We start from the raw sequence: 25,857 nt of genomic DNA on the forward strand, positions 1-25,857 counted from the left end.
TCTCTATGCTTTGTTTCCTATTGATGTAGCCCTAAGCAGAGACTGGCGCAAATCACTTTCATGGAAAGGGATTGCCAAGTTTCTAAAAAACTACGAGTTTTTTGAAATCTCAGCACACATTTTTTCACCCAATCTTGATGACACTTTCAGGTAATGATCAGTACCCCAATCCCACGTGGCTCACCAAATTTCATTCTTCTAGGTTAAACGGTTCGTTGGCAGTAACAGTTTTAATTTTTAGGTTTCACTCTGTTTTTCCCTATATGGATACATGTAATTGGAACTCTAAATCCAAGACGGTTTATGCTAGCTCTTTGAAACATGACACAATAAAGTAGTTCCAAGTTCTATTACTATGGATTGTTTCCTATTGATGTAGCCCTAAGCAGAGACGGGCGCAAATCACTTTCATGGAAAGGGGTTGCCAAGCTTCCAAAAAACTATGAGTTTCCTGAAATCTCAGCACACATTTTTTCACCCAATCTTGATGACACTTTCAGGTAATGATCAGTACCCCAATCCCACTTGGCTCACCAAATTTCGTTCTTCTAGGTTAAACCGTTCGTGGGCAGTAACAGTGTTAATTTTTCGGTTTCACTCTGTTTTCTCCTATATGGATACATGTGGTTGGAACTCTAAATCAAACACGGTTTGTGCTAGGTCTTTGAAACTTGACACAATAAAGTAGTTCCAAGTTCTATTTCTAAGGTTTGTTTCCTATTGAAGTAGCCCTAAGCAGAGACTGGCGCAAATCACTTACATGGAAAGGGGTTGCCAAGCTATCAAAAAACTATGAGTTTCCTGAATCTCAGCACACGATTTTTCACCCAATCTTGATGACACTTTCAGGTAATGATCAGAACCGCAATCACACTTGGCTCACCATATTTCGTTCTTCTAGGTTAAACCATTCGTTGGCAGTAAGAGTTTTAATTTTTAGGTTTCACTCTGGTTTCTCCTATATGGATACATGTATTTGGAACTCTAAATCAAACACGGTTGTGCTAGCTCTTTGATACTTGACACAATAAAGTAGTTCCAAGTTATATCTCTATGCTTTGTTTCCTATTGATGTAGCCCTAAGCAGAGACCGGCGCAAATCACTTTCATTTAAAGGGGTTGCAAAGCTTCTAAAAAACTACGAGTATCCTGAAATCTCAGCACACATTTTTTCACCCAATCTTGATGACACTTTCAGGTAATGATCAGTACCCCAATCCCATTTGGCTCACCCTATTTTGTTCTTCTAGGTTAAAGCATTCGTTCACAGTAACAGTTTTAATTTTTAGGTTTCAATCCGTTTTCTCCATTATGGATACATGTATTTGGAACTCTAAATCAAAGACGGTTTATGCTAGCTCTTTGAAACTTGACACAATAAAGTAGTTCCAAGTTCTCTCTCTATGGTTTGTTTCCTATTGATGTAGCCCTAAGCAGAGGCTGGCGCAAATCACTTTCATAGTTAAGGGGTTGCCAATCTATCAAAAAACTACGAGTTTCCTGAATCTCAGCACACATTTTTTCAGCCAATTTTGATGACACTTTCAGGTAATGATCAGAACCGCAATCCCACTTGGCTCACCAAATTTCGTTCTTCTATGTTAAACCGTTCGTTGGCAGTAACAGTTTTAATTTTTAGGTTTCACTCTGTTTTCTCCTATATGCATACATGTAGTTGGAACTAGAAATCAAACACGGTTTGTGCTAGCTCTTTGAAACTTGACACAATAAAGTAGTTCCAAGTTACATCTCTATGCTTTGTTTCCTATTGATGTAGCCCTAAGCAGAGACTGGCGCAAATCACTTTCATGGAAAGGGATTGCCAAGTTTCTAAAAAACTACGAGTTTTTTCAAATCTCAGCACACATTTTTTCACCCAATCTTGATGACACTTTCAGGTAATGATCAGTACCCCAATCCCACGTGGCTCACCAAATTTCATTCTTCTAGGTTAAACGGTTCGTTGGCAGTAACAGTTTTAATTTTTAGGTTTCACTCTGTTTTTCCCTATATGGATACATGTAATTGGAACTCTAAATCAAAAACGGTTTATGCTAGCTCTTTGAAACATGACACAATAAAGTAGTTCCAAGTTCTATCACTATGGATTGTTTCCTATTGATGTAGCCCTAAGCAGAGACGGGCGCAAATCACTTTCATGGAAAGGGGTTGCCAAGCTTCCAAAAAACTATGAGTTTCCTGAAATCTCAGCACACATTTTTTTCACCCAATCTTGATGACACGTTCAGGTAATGATCAGTACCCCAATCCCACCTGATTCACCAAATTTCGTTCTTCTTGGTTAAAACGTTGGTTGGCAGTAACAGTTTTAATTTTTAGGTTTCACTCTGTTTTCACCTATATGGATACATGTAGTTGGAACTCTAAATCAAACACGGTTTGTCCTAGCTCTTTGAAACTTGACACAATAAAGTAGTTCCACGTTCTATCTCTATGGTGTGTTTCCTATTGATGTAGCCCTAAGCAGAGACGGGCGCAAATCACTTTCATGGAAAGGGGTTGCCAAACTTCCAAAAAACTACGAGTTTTCTGAAATCTCAGCACACGTTTTTTCATCCAGTATTGATGACACTTTCAGGTAATGATCAGTACCCCAATCCCACTTGGCTCACCAAATTTCGTTCTCTTAGGTTAAACTGTTCGTTGGCAGTAACAGTTTTAATATTTAGGTTTCACTCTGTTTTCTCCTATATGGATACATGTAGTTGGAACTCTAAATCAAACACGGTTTGTGCTAGCTCTTTGAAACTTCAAACAATAAAGTAGTTCCAAGTTCCATCTCTATGGTTTGTTTCCTATTGATGTAACCCTAAGCAGAGACTGGCGCAAATCACTTTCATGAAAGGGGTTGCCAAGCTTCCAAAAAACTACGAGTTTCCTGAAATCTCAGCACACATTTAATGATCAGTACCCCAATCTCACTTGGCTCACCAAAATTCGTTCTTCTAGGTTAAACCGTTCGTTGGCAGTAACAGTGTTAATTTTTCGGTTTCACTCTGTTTTCTCCTATATGGATACATGTGGTTGGAACTCTAAATCAAACACGGTTTGTGCTAGCTCTTTGAAACTTGACACAATAAAGTAGTTCCAAGTTCTATTTCTAAGGTTTGTTTCCTATTGAAGTAGCCCTAAGCAGAGACTGGCGCAAATCACTTACATGGAAAGGGGTTGCCAAGCTATCAAAAAACTACGAGTTTCCTGAATCTCAGCACACGATTTTTCACCCAATCTTGATGACACTTTCAGGTAATGATCAGAACCCCAATCCCACTTGGCTCACCAAATTACGTTCTTCTAGGTTAAACTGTTCGTTGGGAGTAAGACTTTTAATTTTTAGGTTTCACTCTGTTTTCTCCTATAGGGATACATGTAGTTGGAACTCTAAATCAAACACGGTTTGTGCTAGCTCTTTGAAACTTGACACAATAAAGTAGTTCCAAGTTCTGTCCCTATGGTGTGTTTCCTATTGATGTACCCTAGGCAGAGACTGGCGCAAATCACTTTCATGGAAAGGGGTTGCCAAGCTTCCAAAAAACTACGAGTTTCCTGAAATCTCAGCACACATTTTTTCATCCAATCTTGATGACACATTCAGGTAATGATCAGTACTCCAATCCCACTTGGCTCACCAAATTTCGTTCTTCTAAGTTAATCCGTTCGTTGGCAGTAACAGTTTTAAATTTTAGGTTACACTCTGTTTTCTCCTATAGGGATACATGTAGTTGGAACTCTAAATCAAACACGGTTTGTGCTAGCTCTTTGAAACTTGACACAATAAAGTAGTTCCAAATTTTGTCTCTATCGTTTGTTTCCTATTGATGTAGCCCTAAGCATAGAATGGCGCAAATCACTTTCTTGGAAAGAAGTTGCCAAGCTTCCAATACAGTACGAGTTTCCTGAAATCTCAGCACACATTTTTCAACCCAATCTTGATGACACTTTCAGGTAATGATCAGTACCCTAGTTTCACTTGGCTCACCAAATTTCGTTCTTCTAGGTTATACCATTCGTTGGCAGTAACAGTTTTAATTTTTAGGTTTCACTCTCTTTTCTCCTATATGGATACATGTAGTTGGAACTCTAAATCAAACATGGTTTGTGCTAGCTCTTTGAAACTTGACACAATGCAGTAGTTCCAAGTTCTATCTCTATGGTTTGTTTCCTATTGATGTAGCCCTAAGCAGAGACTGGCGCAGATCACTTCCATTGAAAGGGGTTGCCAAGATTCCAAAAAACGAGGATTTTCCTGAAATCAGCACACATTTTTCAACCCAATCTTGATGACACTTTCAGGTAATGATCAGTACTCCAATACCACTTGGCTCACCAATTTTCGTTCTTCTAGGTTAAACCGTTCGTTGGCAGTAACAGTTTTAATTTTTAGGTTTCACTCTGTTTTCTCATATATGGATACATGTATTTGGAACTCTAAATCAAACACGGTTTGTGCTAGCTCTTTGAAACTTGACACAATAAAGTAAATCCAAGTTCTATCTCTATGGTTTGCTTCCTATTGAAGTAGCCCTAAGCAGAGACTGCCGCAAATCACTTTCATGGAAAGGGGTTGCCAAGCTTCCAAAAAACTACGAGTTTCCTGAAATCTCAGCACACATTTTATCACCCAATCTTGATGACACCTTCAGGTAATGATCAGTACCCCAATCCCACTTGGCTCACCAAATTTCATTCTTCTAGGTTAAACCGTTCGTTGGCAGTAACTGTTTTAGATTTTATGTTTCACTCTGTTTTCTCCTATGTGGATACATGTAGTTGGAACTCTAAATCAAACACGGTTTGTGCTAGCTCTTTGAAACTTGACACAATGAAGTAGTTCCAAGTTCTATCTCTATGGTTTGTTTCCTTTTGATGTAGCCCTAAGCAGAGACTGGCGCAAATCACTTCCATTGAAAGGGGTTGCCAAGCTTCCAAAAAACGACGAGTTTCCTGAAATCAGCACACATTTTTTCACCCAATCTTGATGACACTTTCAGGTAATGATAAGTACCCCAATCCCAATTGGCTCACCAAATTTCATTCTTCTAGGTTAAACCGTTCATTGACAGTAAGAGTTTTAATTTTTAGGTTTCACTCTGTTTTCTCCTATCTGGATACATGTAGTTGGCACTCTAAATCAAACACGGTTTGTGCTAGCTCTTTGAAACTTGACGCAATAAAGTAATTCTAAGTTCTATCACTATGGTTTGTTTCCTATTGATGTAGCCCTAAGTAGAGACTGCCGCAAATCACTTTCATGGTAAGGGGTTGCCAAGCTTCCAAAAAACGACGAGTTTTCTGAAATCTCAGCACACATTTTTCAACCCAATCTTGATGACACTTTCAGGTAATGATCAGTACTCCAATCCCACTTGGCTCACCAATTTTCGTTCTTCTAGGTTAAACCGTTCGTTGGCAGTAACAGTTTTAATTTTTAGGTTTCACTCTGTTTTCTCCTATATGGATACATGTAGTTGGAACTCTAAATCAAACAGGTTTGCTAGCTCTTTGAAACTTGACACAATGAAGTAGTTCAAAGTTCTATCTCTATGGTTTGTTTCCTATTGATGTAGCCCTAAGCAGAGACTGGCGCAAATCACTTCCATTGAAAGGGGTTGCCAAGCTTCCAAAAAAGGATGATTTTCCTGAAATCAGCACAAATTTTTTCACCCAATCTTGATGACACTTTCAGGTAATTATTATTACCCAAATCCCACTTGGCTCACCAAATTTCGTTCTTCTAAGTTAAACCGTTCGTTGGCAGTAACAGTTTTAATTTTTAGGTTTCACTCTGTTTTCTCCTATATGGATACATGTAGTTGGAACTCTAAATCAAACACGGTTTGTGCTAGCTCTTTGAAACTTGACAGAATGAAGTAGTTCCAAGTTCTATCTCTATGGTTTGTTTCCTATTGATGTAGCCCTAAGCAGCTACTGGCGCAAATCACTTCAATTGAAAGGGGTTTGCATGCTTCCAAAAAACGACGAGTTTCCGGAAATCAGCACACATTTTTTCACCCAATCTTGATGACACTTTCAGGTAATGATCAGTACCCAAATCCCACTTGGACCAACAATTTCGTTCTTCTAGGTTAATCCGTTCGTTGGCAGTAACGGTTTTAATATTTAGGTTTCACTCTTTTTTCTCCTATATGGATACATGTATTTGGAACTGTAAATCAAAAACGATTTGTGCTAGCTCCTTGAAACTTGACACAATAAAATAGTTCCTAGTTCTATCTCTATGGTTTGTTTCATATTGATGTAGCCCTAAGCAGAGACTGTCGCAAATCACTTTCATGGTAAGGGGTTACCAAACTTCCAAAAAACGACGAGTTTCCTGAAATCTCAGCACACATTTTTTCACCCAATTTGATGACACTTTCAGGTAATGATAAGTACCCCAATCCCACTTGGCTCACCAATTTTCATTCTTCTAGGTTAAACCGTTCATTGACAGTAAGAGTTTTAATTTTTAGGTTTCACTCTGTTTTCTCCTATCTGGATACATGTAGTTGGCAGTCTAAATCAAACACGGTTTGTGCTAGCTCTTTGAAACTTGACGCAATAAAGTAATTCTAAGTTCTATCACTATGGTTTGTTTCCTATTGATGTAGCCCTAAGCAGAGACTGGCGCAAATCACTTTCATGGTAAGGGGTTGCCAAGCTTCCAAAAAACGACGAGTTTCCTGAAATCTCAGCACACATTTTTCAACCCAATCTTGATGACACTTTCAGGTAATGATCAGTACTCCAATCCCACTTGGCTCACCAATTTTCGTTCTTCTAGGTTAAACCGTTCGTTGGCAGTAACAGTTTTAATTTTTAGGTTTCACTCTGTTTTCTCCTATATGGATACATGTAGTTTGAACTCTTAATCAAACACGGTTTGTGCTAGATTTTTGAAACTTGACAGAATAAAGTAGTTCCAAGTTCTGTCTCTATGGATTGTTTCCTATTGATGTACCCTAGGCAGAGACTGGCGCAAATCACTTTCTTGGAAATGGGTTGCCAAACTTCAAAAAACTACGAGTTTCCTGAAATATCAGCATACATTTTTTCACCCAATCTTGGTGACACATTCAGGTAATGATCAGTACCACAATCCCACTTGGCTTACCAAATTTCATTCTTCTAGGTTAAACCGTTCGTTGGCAGTAACACTTTTAAATTTTAGGTTTCACTCTGTTTTCTCCTATATGGATACATGTAGTTGGAACTCTTAATCAAACACGGTTTGTGCAAGATCTTTGAAACTTGAGAGAATAAAGTAGTTCCAAGTTCTGTCTCTATGGTTTGCTTTCTATTGAGGTAGCCCTAAGCAGAGACTGGTGCAAATCACTTTCATGGAAAGGGGTTGCCAAGCTTCCAAAAAACTACCAGTTTCCTGAAATCTCAGCACACATTTTTTCACCCAATCTGGATGACACTTTCAAGTAATGATCAGTACCCCAATCCCACTTGGCTCACCAAATTTCGTTCTTCTAGTTTAAACCGTTCGTTGGCAGTAACAGTTTTAATTTTTAGGTTTCACTCTGTTTTCTCCTATATGGATACATGTAGTTGGAACTCTAAATCAAACAGGGTTTGTACTAGCTCTTTGAAACTTGACACAATAAAGTAGTTCCAAGATCTATCTCTATGGTTTGTTTCCTATTGATGTAGCCCTAAGCAGAGACTGACGCAAAATATTCATATAAAGGGGTTCGGAAGCTTCCAAAAAACTACGAGTTTCCTGAAATCTCAGCACACACTTTTACCCCCAATCTTGATGACACTTTCAGGTAATGATCAGTACCCCAATCCCACTTGGCTCAACAAATTTCTTTCTTCTAGGTTACACCGTTCGTTGGCAGTAACAGTTTTAATTTTTAGGTTTCACTCTGTTTTCTCCTATATGGTTACATGTAGTTGGAACTCTAAATCAAATACGGTTTGTGCTAGCTCTCTGAAACTTGACACAATAAAGTAGTTCCAAGTTCTATCTCTATGGATTGTTTCCTATTGATGTAGCCCTAAGCAGAGACTGGCACAAAACACTTTCATGGCAAGGGGTTGGCTAGCTTCCAAAAAACTACGAGTTTCCTGAAATCAAAGCACACACTTTTTCACCCAATCTTGATGACACTTTCAGGTAATGATCAGTACCCCAATCCCACTTGGCTCAACAAATTTCATTCTTCTAGGTTACACCGTTCGTTGGCAGTAACAGTTTTAATTATTAGGTTTCACTCTGTTTTCTCCTATATGGGTACATGTAGTTGGAACTCTAAATCAAACACGGTTTGTGCTAGCTCTTTGAAACTTGACACAATAAAGTAGTTCCAAGTTCTATCACTATGGTTTTTTTCCTATTGATGTAGCCCTAAGCAGAGACTGGCACAAATCACTTTCATGGAAAGGGGTTGCCAAGCTTCCAAAAAACTACGAGTTTCCTGAAATCACAGCACACACTTTTTCACCCAATCTTGATGACACTTTCAGGTAATGATCAGTACCCCAATCCCACTTGGCTCAACAAATTTCGTTCTTCTAGGTTACACCGTTCGTTGGCAGTAACAGTTTTAATTTTTAGGTTTCACTCTGTTTTCTCCTATATGGATACATGTAGTTGGAACTCTAAATCAAACACGGTTTGTGCTAGCTCTTTGAAACTTGACACAATAAAGTAGTTCCAAGTTCTATCTCTAAGGTTTGTTTCCTATTGATGTAGCCCTAAGCAGAGACTGGCGCAAATCACTTTCATGGAAAGGGGTTGCCAAGTTTCTAAAAAACTACGAGTTTTTTGAAATCTCAGCACATATTTTTTCACCCAATCTTGATGACAAGTTCAGGTAATGATCAGTACCCCAATCCCACCTGATTCACCAAATTTCGTTCTTCTTGGTTAAACCGTTTGTTGGCAGTAACAGTTTTAATTTTTAGGTTTCACTCTGTTTTCACCTATATGGATACATGTAGTTGGAACTCTAAATCAAACACGGTTTGTGCTAGCTCTTTGAAACTTGACACAATAATGTAGTTCCACGTTCTATCACTATGGTTTGTTTCCTATTGATGTAGCCCTAAGCAGAGACGGGCGCAAATCACTTACATGGAAAGGGGTTGCCAAGCTTCCAAAAAACTACGAGTTTTCTGAAATCTCAGCACACGTTTTTTCATCCAGTATTGATGAACTTACAGGTAATGATCAGTACCCCAATCCCACTTGGCTCACCAAATTTCGTTCTCTTAGGTTAAACTGTTCGTTGGCAGTAACAGTTTTAATATTTAGGTTTCACTCTGTTTTCTCCTATAAGGATACATGTAGTTGGAACTCTAAATCAAACACGGTTTCTGCTAGCTCTTTGAAACTTCAAACAATAAAGTAGTTCCAAGTTCCATCTCTATAGTTTGTTTCCTATTGATGTAACCCTAAGCAGAGACTTGCGCAAATCACTTTCATGAAAGGGGTTGCCAAGCTTCCAAAAAACTACGAGTTTCCTGAAATCTCAGCACACATTTTTTCACCCATTTGATGACACTTTCAGGTAATGATCAGTACCCCAATCCCACTTGGCTCACCAAATTTCGTTCTTCTAGGTTAAACCGTTCGTTGGCAGTAACAGTGTTAATTTTTCATTTCACTCTGTTTTCTCCTATATGGATACATGTAGTTGGAACTCTAAATCAAACACGGTTTGTGCTAGCTCTTTGAAACTTGACACAATAAAGTAGTTCCAAGTTCTATCTCTATGGTTTGTTTCCTATTGATGTATCCCTGAGCAGAGACTGGCGCAAATCACTTTCATGGAAAGGGGTTGCGAAGCTTCCAAAAAACTACGAGTTTCCTGAATTCTCAGCACACATTTTTTCACCCAACCTGGATGACACATTCAGGTAATGATCAGAACCCCATTCCCACTTGGCTCACCAAATTTCGTTCTTCTAGGTTAAACCGTTCGTTGGCAGTAACAGTTTTAATTTTTAGGTTTCACTCTGTTTTCTCCTATATGGGTACATGTATTTGGAACTCTAAATCAAAGACGGTTGTGCTAGCTCTTTGAAACTTGACACAATAAAGTAGTTCCAAGTTCTATCTCTATGGTTTGTTTCCTATTGATGTAGCCCTAAGCAGAGACTGGCGCAAAACACTTTCATGGAAAGGGGTTGGAAAGCTTCCAAAAAACTACGAGTTTCCTGAAATCTCAGCACACACTTTTTCACCCAATCTTGATGACACTTTCAGGTAATGATCAGTACCCCAATCCCACTTGGCTCAACAAATTTCGTTCTTCTAGGTTACACCGTTCGTTGGCAGTAACAGTTTTAATTTTTAGGTTTCACTCTGTTTTCTCCTATATGGGTATATGTAGTTGGATCTCTAAATCAAACACGGTTTGTGCTAGCTCTTTGAAACTTGACACAAAAGTAGTTCCAAGTTCTATCTCTATGGTTTGTTTCCTATTGATGTAGCCCTAAGCAGAGACTGGCCCAAATCACTTTCATGGAAAGGGGTTGCCAAGCTTCCAAAAAACGACGAGTTTCCTGAAATCTCAGCACACATTTTTTCACCCAATCTGGATGACACTTTCAGGTAATGATCAGTACCCCAATCCCAATTGGCTCACCAAATTTCGTTCTTCTAGGTTAAACCGTTCGTTGGCAGTAACAGTTTTAATTTTTAGGTTTCACTCTGTTTTCTCCTATCTGGGTACATGTAGTTGGAACTCTAAATCAAACACGGTTTGTGCTAGCTCTTTGAAACTTGACACAATAAAGTAGTTCCAAGTTCTATCACTATGGTTTGTTTTCTATTGATGTAGCCCTAAGCAGAGACTGGCGCAAATCACTTTCATGGAAAGGGGTTGCCAAGCTTCCAAAAAACTACGAGTTTATTGAAATCTCAGCACACATTTTTTCACCCAATCTGGATGACACTTTCAGGTAATGATCAATACCCCAATCCCACTTGGCTCACCAAATTTCGTTCTTCTAGGTTAAACCGTTCGTTGGCAGTAACAGTTTTAATTTTTAGGTTTCACTCTGTTTTTTCCTATATGGATACATGTAGTTTCAACTCTAAATCAAAGACGGTTTGTGCTAGCTCTTTGAAACTTGACACAATAAAGAAGTTCCAAGTTCTATCTCTATGGTTTGTTTCCTATTGATGTAGCCCTATGCAGAGACTGGCGCAAATCACTTCCATGGAAAGGGGTTGGCAAGCTTCCAAAAATCTACGAGTTTCCTGAAATCTCAGCACACATTTTTTCAACCAAACTTGATGACACTTTTAGGTAATGATCAGAACCAAAATCCCTCTTGGCTAACCAAATTTCGTTCTTCTAGGTTAAACCGTTCGTTGCCAATAACAGTTTTAATTTTTAGGTTTCACTCTTTTTTCTCCTATATGGATACATGTAGTTGGAAATCTAAATCAAACACGATTTGTGCTAGCTCTTTGAAACTTGACACAATAAAGTAATTCCAAGTTCTATCTCTATGGTTTGTTTCCTATTGATGTATCTCTAAGCAGAGACTGGCGCAAATCACTTTCATTGAAAGGGGTTGCCAAGTTTCCAAAAAACTACGAGTTTCCTGAAATCTCAGCACAAATTTTTTCACCCAATCTGGATGACACTTTCAGGTAATGATCAGTACCCGAATCCCACTTGGCTCACCAAATTTCGTTATTCTTGGTTAAACCGTTGGTTTGCAGTAAGAGATTTAATTTTTAGGTTTCACTCTGTTTTCTCCTATATGAATACATGTAGTTGGAACTCTAAAACAAACACGGTTTGTGCTAGCTCTTTGAAACTTGACACAATAAAGTAGTTCCAAGTTCAATCTCTATGGTTTGTTTCCTATTGATGTAGCCCTAAGCAGAGACTGGCGCAAATCACTTTCATGGAAAGGGGTTGGAAAGCTTCCAAAAAACTACGAGTTTCCTGAAATCTCAGCACACACTTCTTCACCCAATCTTGATGACACTTTCAGGTAATGATCAGTACCCCAATCCCACTTGGCTCAACAAATTTCGTTCTTCTAGGTTACACCGTTCGTTGGCAGTAACAGTTTTAATTTTTAGGTTTCACTCTGTTTTCTCCTATATGGATACATGTAGTTGGAACTCTAAATCAAACACGGTTTGTGCTAGCTCTTTGAAACTTGACACAATAAAGTAGTTCCAAGTTCAATCTCTATGGTTTGTTTCCTATTGATGTAGCCCTAAGCAGAGACTGGCGCAAATCACTTTCATGGAAAGGGGTTGCGAAGCTTCCAAAAAACTACGAGTTTCCTGAATTCTCAGCACACATTTTTTCACCCAATCTGGATGACACATTCACGTAATGATCAGAACACCATTCCCACTTGGCTCACCAAATTTCGTTCTTCTAGGTTAAACCGTTCGTTGGCAGTAACAGTTTTAATTTTTAGGTTTCACTCTGTTTTCTCCTATATGGGTACATGTATTTGGAACTCTAAATCAAAGACGGTTGTGCTAGCTCCTTGAAACTTGACACAATAAAGTAGTTCCAAGTTCTATCTCTATGGTTTGTTTCCTATTGATATAGCCCTAAGCAGAGACTGGCGCAAAACACTTTCATGGAAAGGGGTTGGAAAGCTTCCAAAAAACTACGAGTTTCCTGAAATCTCAGCACACACTTCTTCACCCAATCTTGATGACACTTTCAGGTAATGATCAGTACCCCAATCCCACTTGGCTCAACAAATTTCGTTCTTCTAGGTTACACCGTTCGTTTGCTGTAACAGTTTTAATTTTTAGGTTTCACTCTGTTTTCTCCTATATGGGTACATGTAGTTGGAACTCTAAATAAAACACGGTTTGTGCTAGCTCTTTGAAACTTGACACAAAAAAGTAGTTCCAAGTTCTATCACTATGGTTTTTTTCCTATTGATGTAGCCCTAAGCAGAGACTGGCGCAAATCAAATCATCGAAAGGGGTTGCCAAGCTTCCAAAAAACTACGATTTTTTGAAATCTCAGCACACATTTTTCACCCAATCTGGATGACACTTGCAGGTAATGATCAGTACCCCAATCCCACTTGGCTCACCAAATTTCGTTCTTCTAGGTTAAACCGTTCGTTGGCAGTAACAGTTTTAATTTTTAGGTTTCACTCTGTTTTCTCCTATATGGATACATGTAGTTGGAACTCTAAATCAAAGACGGTTTGTGCTCGCTCTTTGAAACTTGACACAATAAAGTAGTTCCAAGTTCTATCTCTATGGTGTGCTTTCTATTGATGTAGCCCTAAGTAGAGACTGGTGCAAATCACTTTCATGGAAAGGGGTTGCCAAGCTTCCAAAAAACTACGAGTTTCCTGAAATATCAGCACACATTTTTTCACCCAAACTTGATGACACTTTCAGGTAATGATCAGGACCCCAATCCCACTTGGCTCACCAAATTTCGTTCTTCTAGTTTAAACCGTTTTTTGGCAGTAACAGTTTTAATTTTTAGGTTTCACTCTGTTTTCTCCTATATGGATACATGTAGTTGGAACTCTAAATCAAACACGGTTTGTGCTAGCTCTTTGAAACTTGACACAATAAAGTAGTTCCAAGTTCTATCTCTATGGTTTTGTTTCCTATTGATGTATCCCTAAGCAGAGACAGGCACAAATCACTTTCATGGAAAGGGGTTGCCAAGCTTCCAAAAAAACTACGAGTTTCCTGAAATCTCAGCACACATTTTTTCACAAAATCTGGAAGACACTTTCAGGTAATGATCAGTACCAAAATCCCACTTGGCTCACCAAATTTCGTTCTTCTAGTTTAAACCGTTCGTTGGCAGTAACAGTTTTAATTTTTAGGTTTCACTGTGTTTTCTCCTATATGGATACATGTAGTTGGAACTCTAAATCAAACACGGTTTGTGCTAGCTCTTTGAAACTTGACACAATAAAGTAGTTCCAAGTTCTATCTCTATGGTTTGTTTCCTATTGATGTAGCCCTAAGCAGAGACTGGCGCAAATCACTTTCATGGAGAGGGGTTGCCAAGCTTCCAAAAAACTACGAGTTTCCTGAAATCTCAGCACACATTTTTTCACCCAATCTGGATGACACTTTCAGGTAAGGATCAGTACCCGAATCCCACTTGGCTCACCAAGTTTCGTTCTTCTAGGTAAAATCGTTCGTTGGCAGTAAGAGTTTTAATTTTTAGGTTTCACTCTGTTTTCTCCAATAAGGATAAATGTAGATGGAACTCTAAATCAAACACGGTTTGTGTTAGCTCTTTGAAACTTGACGCAATAAATTAGTTCCATGTTTCATCTCTATGGTTTGTTTCCTATTGATGTAGCCCTAAGCAGAGACTTACGCAAATCACTTTCAAGGAAATGGGTTGCCAAGCTTCCAAAAAACAACGAGTTTCCTGAAATCTCAGCACACATTTTTTCACCCAATCTGGATGACACTTTCAGGTAATGATCAGTACCCCGATCCCACTTGTCTCAACAAATTTCGTTCTTCTAGGTTAAACCGTTCGTTGGCAGTAACAGTTTTAATTTTTAGGTTTCACTCTGTTTTCTCCTATTTGGGTACATGTAGTTGGAACTCTAAATCAAACACGGTTTGTGCTAGCTCTTTGAAACATGACACAATAAAGTACGTCCAACTTCTCTCTCTATGGTTTGTTTCCTATTGTTGTAGCACTAAGCAGAGACCGTAGCAAATCACTTCCATGGAAATGGGTTGCCAAGCTTCCAAAAAACTACAAGTTTCCTGAAATCTCAGCACACATGTTTTCACCCAATCTGGATGACACTTTCAGGTAATGATCAGTACCCCAATCCCACTTGGCTCACCAAATTTCATTCTTCTAGATTAAACCATTCGTTGGGAGTAACAGTTTTAATTTTGAGGTTTCACTCTGTTTTCTCCTATGGATACATGTAGTTGGAACTCGAAATCAAACACGGTTTGTGCTAGCTCTTTGAAACTTGACACAATAAAGTAGTTCCAAGTTCTATCACTATGGTTTGCTTCCTATTGATGAAGCCCTAAGCAGAGACTGGCGCAAATCACTTTCATGGAAATTGGTTGCCAAGCTTCCAAAAAACTACGAGTTTCCTGAAATCTCAGCACACATTTTTTCACCCAATCTTCATGACACTTTCAGGTAATGATCAGTACACCAATCCCACTTGGCTCTCCAAATTTCGTTCTTCTACGTTAAACCGTTCGTTGGCAGTAACAGTTTTAATTTTTAGGTTTCACTCTGTTTTCTCCTATATGGATACATGTAGATGGAACTCTAAATATAAGACTGTTTGTGCTAGCTCTTTGAAACTTGACACAATAAAGTACTTCCAAGTTCCATCTCTATGGATTGTTTCCTATTGATGTAGCCCTAAGCAGAGACTTATGCAAATCACTTTCATGAAAAGGGTTTGCCAAGCTTCCGAAAAACTACGAGATTCCTAAAATCACAGTACACATTTTTTCACCCAATCTTGATGACACTTTCAAGTAGTGATCAGTACCCCAATCCCACTTGGATCACCAAATTTCCTTCTTCTAGGTTAAACCGTTCATTGGCAGTAACGGTTTTAATATTTAGGTTTCACTCTGTTTTCTCCTATATGGATACATGTAGTTGGAACTCTAAATCAAACACGATTTGTTCTAGCTCCTTGAAACTTGACACAATAAAATAGTTCCTAGTTCTATCTCTATGGTTTGATTCATATTGATGTAGCCCTAAGCAGAGACTGTCGCAAATCACTTTCATGGAAAGGGGTTACCAAACTTCCAAAAAACTACGAGTTTCCTGAAATCTCAGCACACATTTTTTCAACCAATCTTGATGACACTTTCAGGTAATGATCAGTCCCCCAATCCCACTTGGCTCACCAAATTTCGTTCTTCTAGGTAAAATCGTTCATTGGTAGTAACAGTTTAATTTTTAGGTTTCACTCTGTTTTCTCCCATATGGATACATGTAGTTGGAACTCTAAATCTAACACGGCTTGTACTAAGTCTTGGAAACTTGACAAAATAAAGTAGTTCCAAGTTCTATATCTATGTTTTGTTTCCTATTGATGTAGCCCTAAGCAAAGACTGGCGCAAATCACTTTCATGGAAAGGGGTTGCCAAGCTTCCAAAAGACTACGAGTTTCCTGAAATCTCAGCACACATTTTTTCACCCAATCTTGATGAAACTTTCAGGTAATGATCAGGACCCCAATCCCACTTGGCTCACCAAATTTCGTTCTTCTAGGTTAAACCGTTCGTTGGCAGTAACAGTTTAAATTTTTAGGTTTCACTCTGTTTTCTCCTATATGGATACATGTAGTTGGAACTCTAAATCAAACACGGTTTGTGCTAGCTCTTTGAAACTTGACACAATGATGTAGTTCCAAGTTCTATCTCTATGGTTTGTTTCCTATTGATGTAGCCCTAAGCAGAGACTGGCACAAATCACTTCCATTGAAAGGGGTTGCCAAGATTCCAAAAAACGAGGAGTTTCCTGAAATCAGCACACATTTTCTCACCCAATCTTGATGACACTTTCAGGTAATGATCATTACCCCAATCCCACTTGGCTCACCAAATTTCGTTCTTCTAAGTTAAACCGTTCGTTGGCAGTAACAGTTTTAATTTTTAGGTTTCACTCTGTTTTCTCCTATATGGATACATGTAGTTGGAACTCTAAATCAAACACGGTTTGTGCTAGCTCTTTGAAACTTGACACAATAATGTAGTTCCAAGTTCTATCTCTATGGTTTGTTTCCTATTGATGTAGCCCTAAGCAGAGACTGGCGCAAATCACTTTCATGGAAAGGGGTTGCCAAGCTTCCAAAAAACTACGAGTTTCCTGAAATCTCAGCACACATTTTATCACCCAATCTTGATGACACCTTCAGGTAATGATCAGTACCCCAATCCCACTTGGCTCACCAAATTTCGTTTTTCTAGGTTAAACCGATCGTTGGCAGTAACGGTTTTAGATTTTAGGTTTCACTCTGTTTTCTCCTATATGGATACATGTAGTTGGAACTCTAAATCAAACAGGGTTTGTGCTAGCTCTTTGAAACTTGACACAATAAAGTGGTTCTAAGTTTCTCTCTATGGTTTGTTTCCTATTGATGTAGCCAAAAGCAGAGACTGGCGCAAATCACTTTAATGGAAAGGGGTTGCCAAGCTTCCAATACACTACGAGTTTACTGAAATCTCAGCACACATTTTTCAACCCAATCTTGATGACACTTTCAAGTAATGATCAGTACCCCAATCCCACTTGGCTCACCAAATTACGTTCTTCTAGGTTAAACTGTTCGTTGGGAGTAAGTCTTTTAATTTTTAGGTTTCACTCTGTTTTCTTCTATATGGATACATGTAGTTGGAACTCTTAATCAAACACGGTTTGTGCTAGCTCTTTGAAACTTGACAGAATAAAGTAGTTCCAAGTTCTGTTTCTATGGTGTGTTTCCTATTGATGTACCCTAGGCAGAGACTGGCGCAAATCACTTTCATGGAAAGGGGTTGCCAAGCTTCCAAAAAACTACGAGTTTCCTGAAATCTCAGCACACATTTTTTCATCCAATCTTGATGACACATTCAGGTAATGATCAGTACTCCAATCCCACTTGGCTCACCAAATTTCGTTCTTCTAAGTTAAACCGTTCGTTGGCAGTAACAGTTTTAAATTTTAGGTTACACTCTGTATCTCCTATAGGGATACATGTAGTTGGAACTCTAAATCAAACACGGTTTGTGCTAGCTCTTTGAAACTTGACACAATAAAGTAGTTCCAAATTTTGTCTCTATCGTTTGTTTCCTATTGATGTAGCCCTAAGCATAGAATGGCGCAAATCACTTTCTTGGAAAGAAGTTGCCAAGCTTCCAATACAGTACGAGTTTCCTGAAATCTCAGCACACATTTTTCAACCCAATCTTGATGACACTTTCAGGTAATGATCAGTACCCTAGTTTCACTTGGCTCACCAAATTTTGTTCTTCTAGGTTATACCGTTCGTTGGCAGTAACAGTTTTAATTTTTAGGTTTCACTCTCTTTTCTCCTATATGGATACATGTAGTTGGAACTCTAAATCAAACACGGTTTGTGCTAGCTCTTTGAAACTTGACACAATGCAGTAGTTCCAAGTTCTATCTCTATGGTTTGTTTCCTATTGATGTAGCCCTAAGCAGAGACTGGCGCAGATCACTTCCATTGAAAGGGGTTGCCAAGATTCCATAAAACGAGGATTTTCCTGAAATCAGCACACATTTTCTCACCCAATCTTGATGACACTTTCAGGTAATGATCATTACCCCAATCCCAATTGGCTCACCAAATTTCCTTCTTCTAGGTTAAACCGTTCATTGGCAGTAACAATTTTCATTTTTAGGTTTCACTCTGTTTTCTCCTATATGGATACATGTATTTGGAACTCTAAATCAAAGACGGTTTGTGCTAGCTCTTTGAAACTTGACACAATAAAGTAGTTCCAAATTTTGTCTCTATGGTTTGTTTCCTATTGTTGTAGCCCTAAGCAGAGACTGGCGCAAATCACTTTCTTGGAAAGGGGTTGCCAAGCATCCAATACACTACGATTTTCCTGAAATCTCAGCACACATTCTTTCACCCAATCTTGATGACACTTTCAGGTAATGATCAGTACCCCAATCCCACTTGGCTAAACAAGTTTCATTCGTCTAGGTAAAACCGTTCATTGACAGTAACAGTTTTAATTTTTAGGTTTCACTCTGTTTTCTCTATATGGATAAATATAGTTGGAACTCTAAATCAAAAACGGTTTGTGCTAGCTCTTTGAAACTTGACACCATAAAGTAATTCCAAGTTCTATCTCTATGGTTTGTTTCCTATTGATGTACCCTAAGCAGAGACTGGCGCAAATCACTTTCATGGAAAGGGGTTGCCAAGCTTCCAATATACTACGAGTTTCCTGAAATCTCAGCACACATTTTTTCACCCAATCTTGATGACACTTTCAGGTAATGATCAGTACCCGAATCCCACTTGGCTCACCAAATTTCGTTCTTCTAGGTTAAACCGTTCGTTGGCAGTAACAGTTTTCATTTTTAGGTTTCACTCTGTTTTCTCCTATATGGATACATGTATTTGGAACTCTAAATCAAATACGGTTTGTGCTAGCTCTTTGAAACTTGACACAATAAAGTAGTTCCAAATTTTGTCTCTATTGTTTGTTTCCTATTGTTGTAGCCCTAAGCAGAGACTGGCACAAATCACTTTCTTGGAAAGGGGTTGCCAAGCTTCCAATACACTACGAATTTCCTGAAATCTCAGCACACATTCTTTCACCCAATCTTGATGACACTTTCAGGTAATGATCAGTACCCCAATCCCACTTGGCTCAACAAATTTCGTTCTTCTAGGTTACACCGTTCGTTGGCAGTAACAGTTTTAATTTTTAGGTTTCACTCTGTTTTCTCCTATATGGATACATGTAGTTGGCACTCTAAATCAAACACGGTTTGTGCTAGCTCTTTGAAACTTGATGCAATAAAGTAATTCCAAGTTCTATCACTATGGTTTGTTTCCTATTGATGTAGCCCTAAGCAGAGACTGGCGCAAATCACTTCCATTGAAAGGGGATGCCAAGCTTCCAAAAAAGGACGATTTTCCTAAAATCAGCACACATTTTTTCCCCCAATCTTGATGACACTTTCAGGTAATGATCATTACCCCAATCCCACTTGGCTCACCAAATTTCGGTCTTCTAAGTTAAACCGTTCGTTGGCAGTAACAGTTTTAATTTTTAGGTTTCAATCTGTTTTCTCCTATATGGATACATGTAGTTGGAACTCTAAATCAAACACGGTTTGTGCTAGCTCTTTGAAACTTGACACAATAAAGTAATTCCAAGTTCTATCACTATGGTTTGTTTCCTATTGATGTAGCCCTAAGCAGAGACTGGCGCAAATCACTTTCATGGTAAGGGGTTGCCAAGCTTCCAAAAAACGACGAGTTTCCTGAAATCAGCACACATTTTTTCACCCAATCTTGATGACACTTTCAGGTAATGATCAGTACCCCAATCCCACTTGGCTCACCAAATTTCATTCTTCTAGGTTCAACCGTTCGTTGGCAGTAATGGTTTTAATATTTAGGTTTCACTCTGTTTTCTCCTATATGGATACATTTAGTTGGAACTCTAAATCAAACACGATTTGTGCTAGCTCCTTGAAACTTGACACAATAAAATAGTTCCTAGTTCTATCTCTATGGTTTGTTTCATATTGATGTAGCCCTAAGCAGAGACTGTCGAAATCACTTTCATGGAAAGGGGATAACAAACTTCCAAAAAACTAAGAGTTTCCTGAAATCTCAGCACATATTTTTCAACCCAAACTTGATGACACTTTCAGGTGATGATCAGTAGCCTAATCCCACTTGGCACACCAAATTTCGTTCTTCTAGGTTAAACCGTTCGTTGGCAGTAACAGTTTTAATTTTTAGGTTTCACTCTGTTTTCTCCTATATGGATAAATGTAGTTGGAACTCTAAATCAAACAAGGTTTGTGCTAGCTCTTTGAAACTTGACACAATAAAGTAGTTCCAAGTTCTATCTCCATGGTTTGTTTCCTATTGATGTAGCCCTAAGCAAAGACTGGCGCAAATAGTTTCAAGGAAAGGGGTTGCCAAGCTTCCAAAAAAGTAGGAGTTTCCTGAAATCACAGCACACATTTTTCAACTCAATCTTGATGACACTTTCAGGTAATGATCAGTACCCCAATCCCACTTGGCTCACCAAATTTCATTCTTCTAGGTTAAACCGTTCTTTGTCAGTAACAGTTTTAATTTTTAGGTATCACTCTGTTTTCTCCTATATGGATACATGTAGTTGGAACACTAAATCAACACGGCTTGTTCTAGCTCTTTGAAACTTGAAACAATAAAGTAGTTCCATGTTCTATCTCTATGGTTTGTTTCCTATTGATGTAGCCCTAAGCAGAGACTGGCGCAAATCAATTCCATTGAAAATTGTTGCCAAGCTTCCAAAAAACGACGAGTTTCCTGAAATATCAGCACACATTTTTTCACCCAATCTTGATGACACTTTCAGGTAATGATCAGCACCCCAATCCCACTTGGCTCACCAAGTTTCGTTCTTCTAAGTTAAACCGTTCGTTGGCAGTAAGGGTTTTAGATTTTATGTTTCACTGTGTTTTCTCCTATATGGATACATGTAGTTGGAACTCTAAATCAAACACGGTTTGTGCTAGCTCTTTGAAACTTGACACAATAAAGTGCTTCCAAGTTCTGTCTCTATGGTTTGTTTCCTATTGATGTAGCCCTAAGCAGAGACTGGCGCAAATCACTTTCATGGAAAGGGGTTGCCAACTTCCAAAAAACTACGAGTTTCCTGAAATCCCAGCACACATTTTTTCACCCAATCTTGATGACACTTTCAGGTAATGATCAGTACCACAATCCCACTTGGCTAACCAAATTTCGTTCTAGGTTAAACCATTCGTTGGCAGTAACACTTCTAATTTTTTGGTTTCACTCTGTTTTCTCCTATATGGATACATGTAGTTGGAACTCTAAATCAAACACGATTTGTGCTAGCTCCTTGAAACTTGACACAATAAAATAGTTCCTAGTTCTATCTCTATGTTTTCTTTCCGATATATGTAGCCCTAAGCAGAGACTGGCGCAAATCACTTTGATGGAAATGGGTTGCCAAACTTCAAAAAACTACGAGTTTCCTGAAATATCAGCACACATTTTTTCACCCAATCTTGGTGACACTTTCAGGTAATGATCAGTACCACAATCAGACTTGGCTTACCAAATTTCATTCTTCTAGGTTAAACCGTTCGTTGGCAGTAACACTTTTAAATTTTAGGTTTCACTCTGTTTTCTCCTATATGGATACATGTAGTTGGAACTCTTAATCAAACACGGTTTGTGCTAGATCTTTGAAACTTGAGAGAATAAAGTAGTTCCAAGTTCTGTCTCTATGGTTTGTTTCCTATTGATGTACACTAGGCAGAGACTGGCGCAAATCACTTTCATGGAAGGGGGTTGCCAATCTTCCAAAAAACTAAGAGTTTCCTGAAATCTCAGCACACATTTTTCAACCCAATCTTGATGACACTTTCAGGTAATGATCAGTACTCCAATACCACTTGGCTCACCAATTTTCGTTCTTCTAGGTTAAACCGTTCGTTGGCAGTAACAGTTTTAATTTTTAGGTTTCACTCTGTTTTCTCCTATATGGATACATGTATTTGGAACTCTAAATCAAACACGGTTTGTGCTAGCTCTTTGAAACTTGACACAATATAGTAAATCCAAGTTCTATCTCTATGGTTTGCTTCCTATTGATGTAGCCCTAAGCAGAGACTGCCGCAAATCACTTTCATGGAAAGGGGTTGCCAAGCTTCCAAAAAACTACGAGTTTCCTGAAATCTCAGCACACATTTTATCACCCAATCTTGATGACACCTTCAGGTAATGATCAGTACCCCAATCCCACTTGGCTCACCAAATTTCATTCTTCTAGGTTAAACCGTTCGTTGGCAGTAACTGTTTTAGATTTCATGTTTCACTCTGTTTTCTCCTATGTGGATACATGTAGTTGGAACTCTAAATCAAACACGGTTTGTGCTAGCTCTTTGAAACTTGACACAATGAAGTAGTTCCAAGTTCTATCTCTATGGTTTGTTTCCTTTTGATGTAGCCCTAAGCAGAGACTGCCGCAAATCACTTTCATGGAAAGGGGTTGCCAAGCTTCCAAAAAACTACGAGTTTCCTGAAATCTCAGCACACATTTTATCACCCAATCTTGATGACACCTTCAGGTAATGATCAGTACCCCAATCCCACTTGGCTCACCAAATTTCATTCTTCTAGGTTAAACCGTTCGTTGGCAGTAACTGTTTTAGATTTTATGTTTCACTCTGTTTTCTCCTATGTGGATACATGTAGTTGGAACTCTAAATCAAACACGGTTTGTGCTAGCTCTTTGAAACTTGACACAATAAAGTAGTTCCAAGATCTATCTCTATGGTTTGTTTCCTATTGATGTAACCCTAAGCAGAGACTGACGCAAAACATTCATATAAAGGGGTTCGGAAGCTTCCAAAAAACTACGAGTTTCCTGAAATCTCAGCACACACTTTTACCCCCAATCTTGATGACACTTTCAGGTAATGATCAGTACCCCAATCCCACTTGGCTCAACAAATTTCGTTCTTCTAGGTTACACCGTTCGTTGGCAGTAACAGTTTAAATTTTAGGTTTCACTCTGTTTTCTCCTATATGGTTACATGTAGTTGGAACTCTAAATCAAATACGGTTTGTGCTAGCTCTCTGAAACTTGACACAATAAAGTAGTTCCAAGTTCTATCTCTATGGATTGTTTCCTATTGATGTAGCCCTAAGCAGAGACTGGCACAAAACACTTTCATGGCAAGGGGTTGGCTAGCTTCCAAAAAACTACGAGTTTCCTGAAATCAAAGCACACACTTTTTCACCCAATCTTGATGACACTTTCAGGTAGTGATCAGTACCCCAATCCCACTTGGTTCAACAAATTTCATTCTTCTAGGTTACACCGTTCGTTGGCAGTAACAGTTTTAATTATTAGGTTTCACTCTGTTTTCTCCTATATGGGTACATGTAGTTGGAACTCTAAATCAAACACGGTTTGTGCTAGCTCTTTGAAACTTGACACAATAAAGTAGTTCCAAGTTCTATCACTATGGTTTTTTTCCTATTGATGTAGCCCTAAGCAGAGACTGGCACAAATCACTTTCATGGAAAGGGGTTGCCAAGCTTCCAAAAAACTACGATTTTTTGAAATCTCAGTACACATTTTTTCACCCAATTTGGATGACACGTTCAGGTAATGATCAGTACCCCAATCCCACTTGGCTCACCAAATTTCGTTCTTCTAGGTTAAACCGTTCGTTGGCAGTAACAGTTTTAATTTTTAGGATTCACTCTGTTTTCTCCTATATGGATACATGTAGTTGGAACTCTAAATCAAAGACGGTTTTTGCTAGCTCTTTGAAACTTGACACAATAAAGTAGTTCCAAGTTCTATCTCTATGGTTTGCTTTCTATTGATGTAGACCTAAGCAGAGACTGGTGCAAATCACTTTCATGGAAAGGGGTTGCCAAGCTTCGAAAAAACTACGAGTTTCCTGAAATATCAGCACACATTTTTTCACCCAAATGTGATGAAACTTTCAGGTAATGATCTACCCCAATCCCACTTGGTCTCCAAATTTCGTTCTTCTAGGTTAAACCGTTCGTTGGCAGTAACAGTTTTAATTTTTAGGTTTCACTCTGTTTTCTCCTATATGGATACATGTAGTTGGAACTCTAAATCAAACACGGTTTGTGCTAGCTCTTTGAAACTTGACACAATAAAGTAGTTCCAAGTTCCATCTCTATGGTTTGTTTCCTATTGATGTAACCCTAAGCAGAGACTGGCGCAAATCACTTTCATGAAAGGGGTTGCCAAGCTTCCAAAAAACTACGAGTTTCCTGAAATCTCAGCACACATTTTTTCACCCAATCTTGATGACACTTTCAGGTAATGATCAGTACCCCAATCCCACTTGGCTCACCAAATTTCGTTCTTCTAGGTTAAACCGTTCGTTGGCAGTAACAGTGTTAATTTTTCGGTTTCACTCTGTTTTCTCCTATATGGATACATGTAGTTGGAACTCTAAATCAAACACGGTTTGTGCTAGCTCTTTGAAACTTGACACAATAAAGTAGTTCCAAGTTCTATTTCTAAGGTTTGTTTCCTATTGAAGTAGCCCTAAGCAGAGACTGGCACAAATCACTTACATGGAAAGGGTTTGCCAAGCTATCAAAAAACTACGAGTTTCCTGAATCTCAGCACACGATTTTTCACCCAATCTTGATGACACTTTCAGGTAATGATCAGAACCGCAATCACACTTGGCTCACCATATTTCGTTCTTCTAGGTTAAACCATTCGTTGGCAGTAAGAGTTTTAATTTTTAGGTTTCAGTCTAGTTTCTCTTATATGGATACATGTATTTGGAACTCTAAATCAAACACGGTTTGTGCTAGCTCTTTGATACTTGACACAATAAAGTAGTTCCAAGTTATATCTCTATGCTTTGTTTCCTATTGATGTAGCCCTAAGCAGAGACCGGCGCAAATCACTTTCATGGAAAGGGGTTGCAAAACTTCTAAAAAACTACGAGTTTCCTGAAATCTCAGCACACATTTTTTCACCCAATCTTGATGACAATTTCAGGTAATGATCAGTACCCCAATCCAATTTGGCTCACCCTATTTTGTTCTTCTAGGTTAAAGCATTCGTTCACAGTAACAGTTTTAATTTTTAGGTTTCAATCTGTTTTCTCCATTATGGACACATGTATTTGGAACTCTAAATCAAAGACGGTTTATGCTAGCTCTTTGAAACTTGACACAATAAAGTAGTTCCAAGTTCTCTCTCTATGCTTTGTTTCCTATTGATGTAGCCCTAAGCAGAGACTGGCGCAAATCACTTTCATGAAAAGGGGTTGCTAGGCTTCCAAAAAACTATGAGTTTCCTGAAATCTCAGCACACATTTTTTCACCCAATCTTGATGACACTTTCAGGTAATGATCAGTACCCCAATCCCACTTGGCTCACCAAATTTCGTTCTTCTATGTTAAACCGTTCGTTGGCAGTAACAGTTTTAATTTTTAGGTTTCACTCTGTTTTTCCCTATATGGATACATGTAATTGGAACTCTAAATCAAAGACGGTTTATGCTAGCTCTTTGATACATGACACAATAAAGTAGTTCCAAGTTCTATCACTATGGTTTGTTTCCTATTGATGTAGCCCTAAGCAGAGACGGGCGCAAA

Source organism: Spermophilus citellus, assembly GCF_964194105.1.
Source record: "Spermophilus citellus genome assembly, chromosome: 14".
NCBI lineage: Eukaryota > Metazoa > Chordata > Mammalia > Rodentia > Sciuridae > Spermophilus > Spermophilus citellus.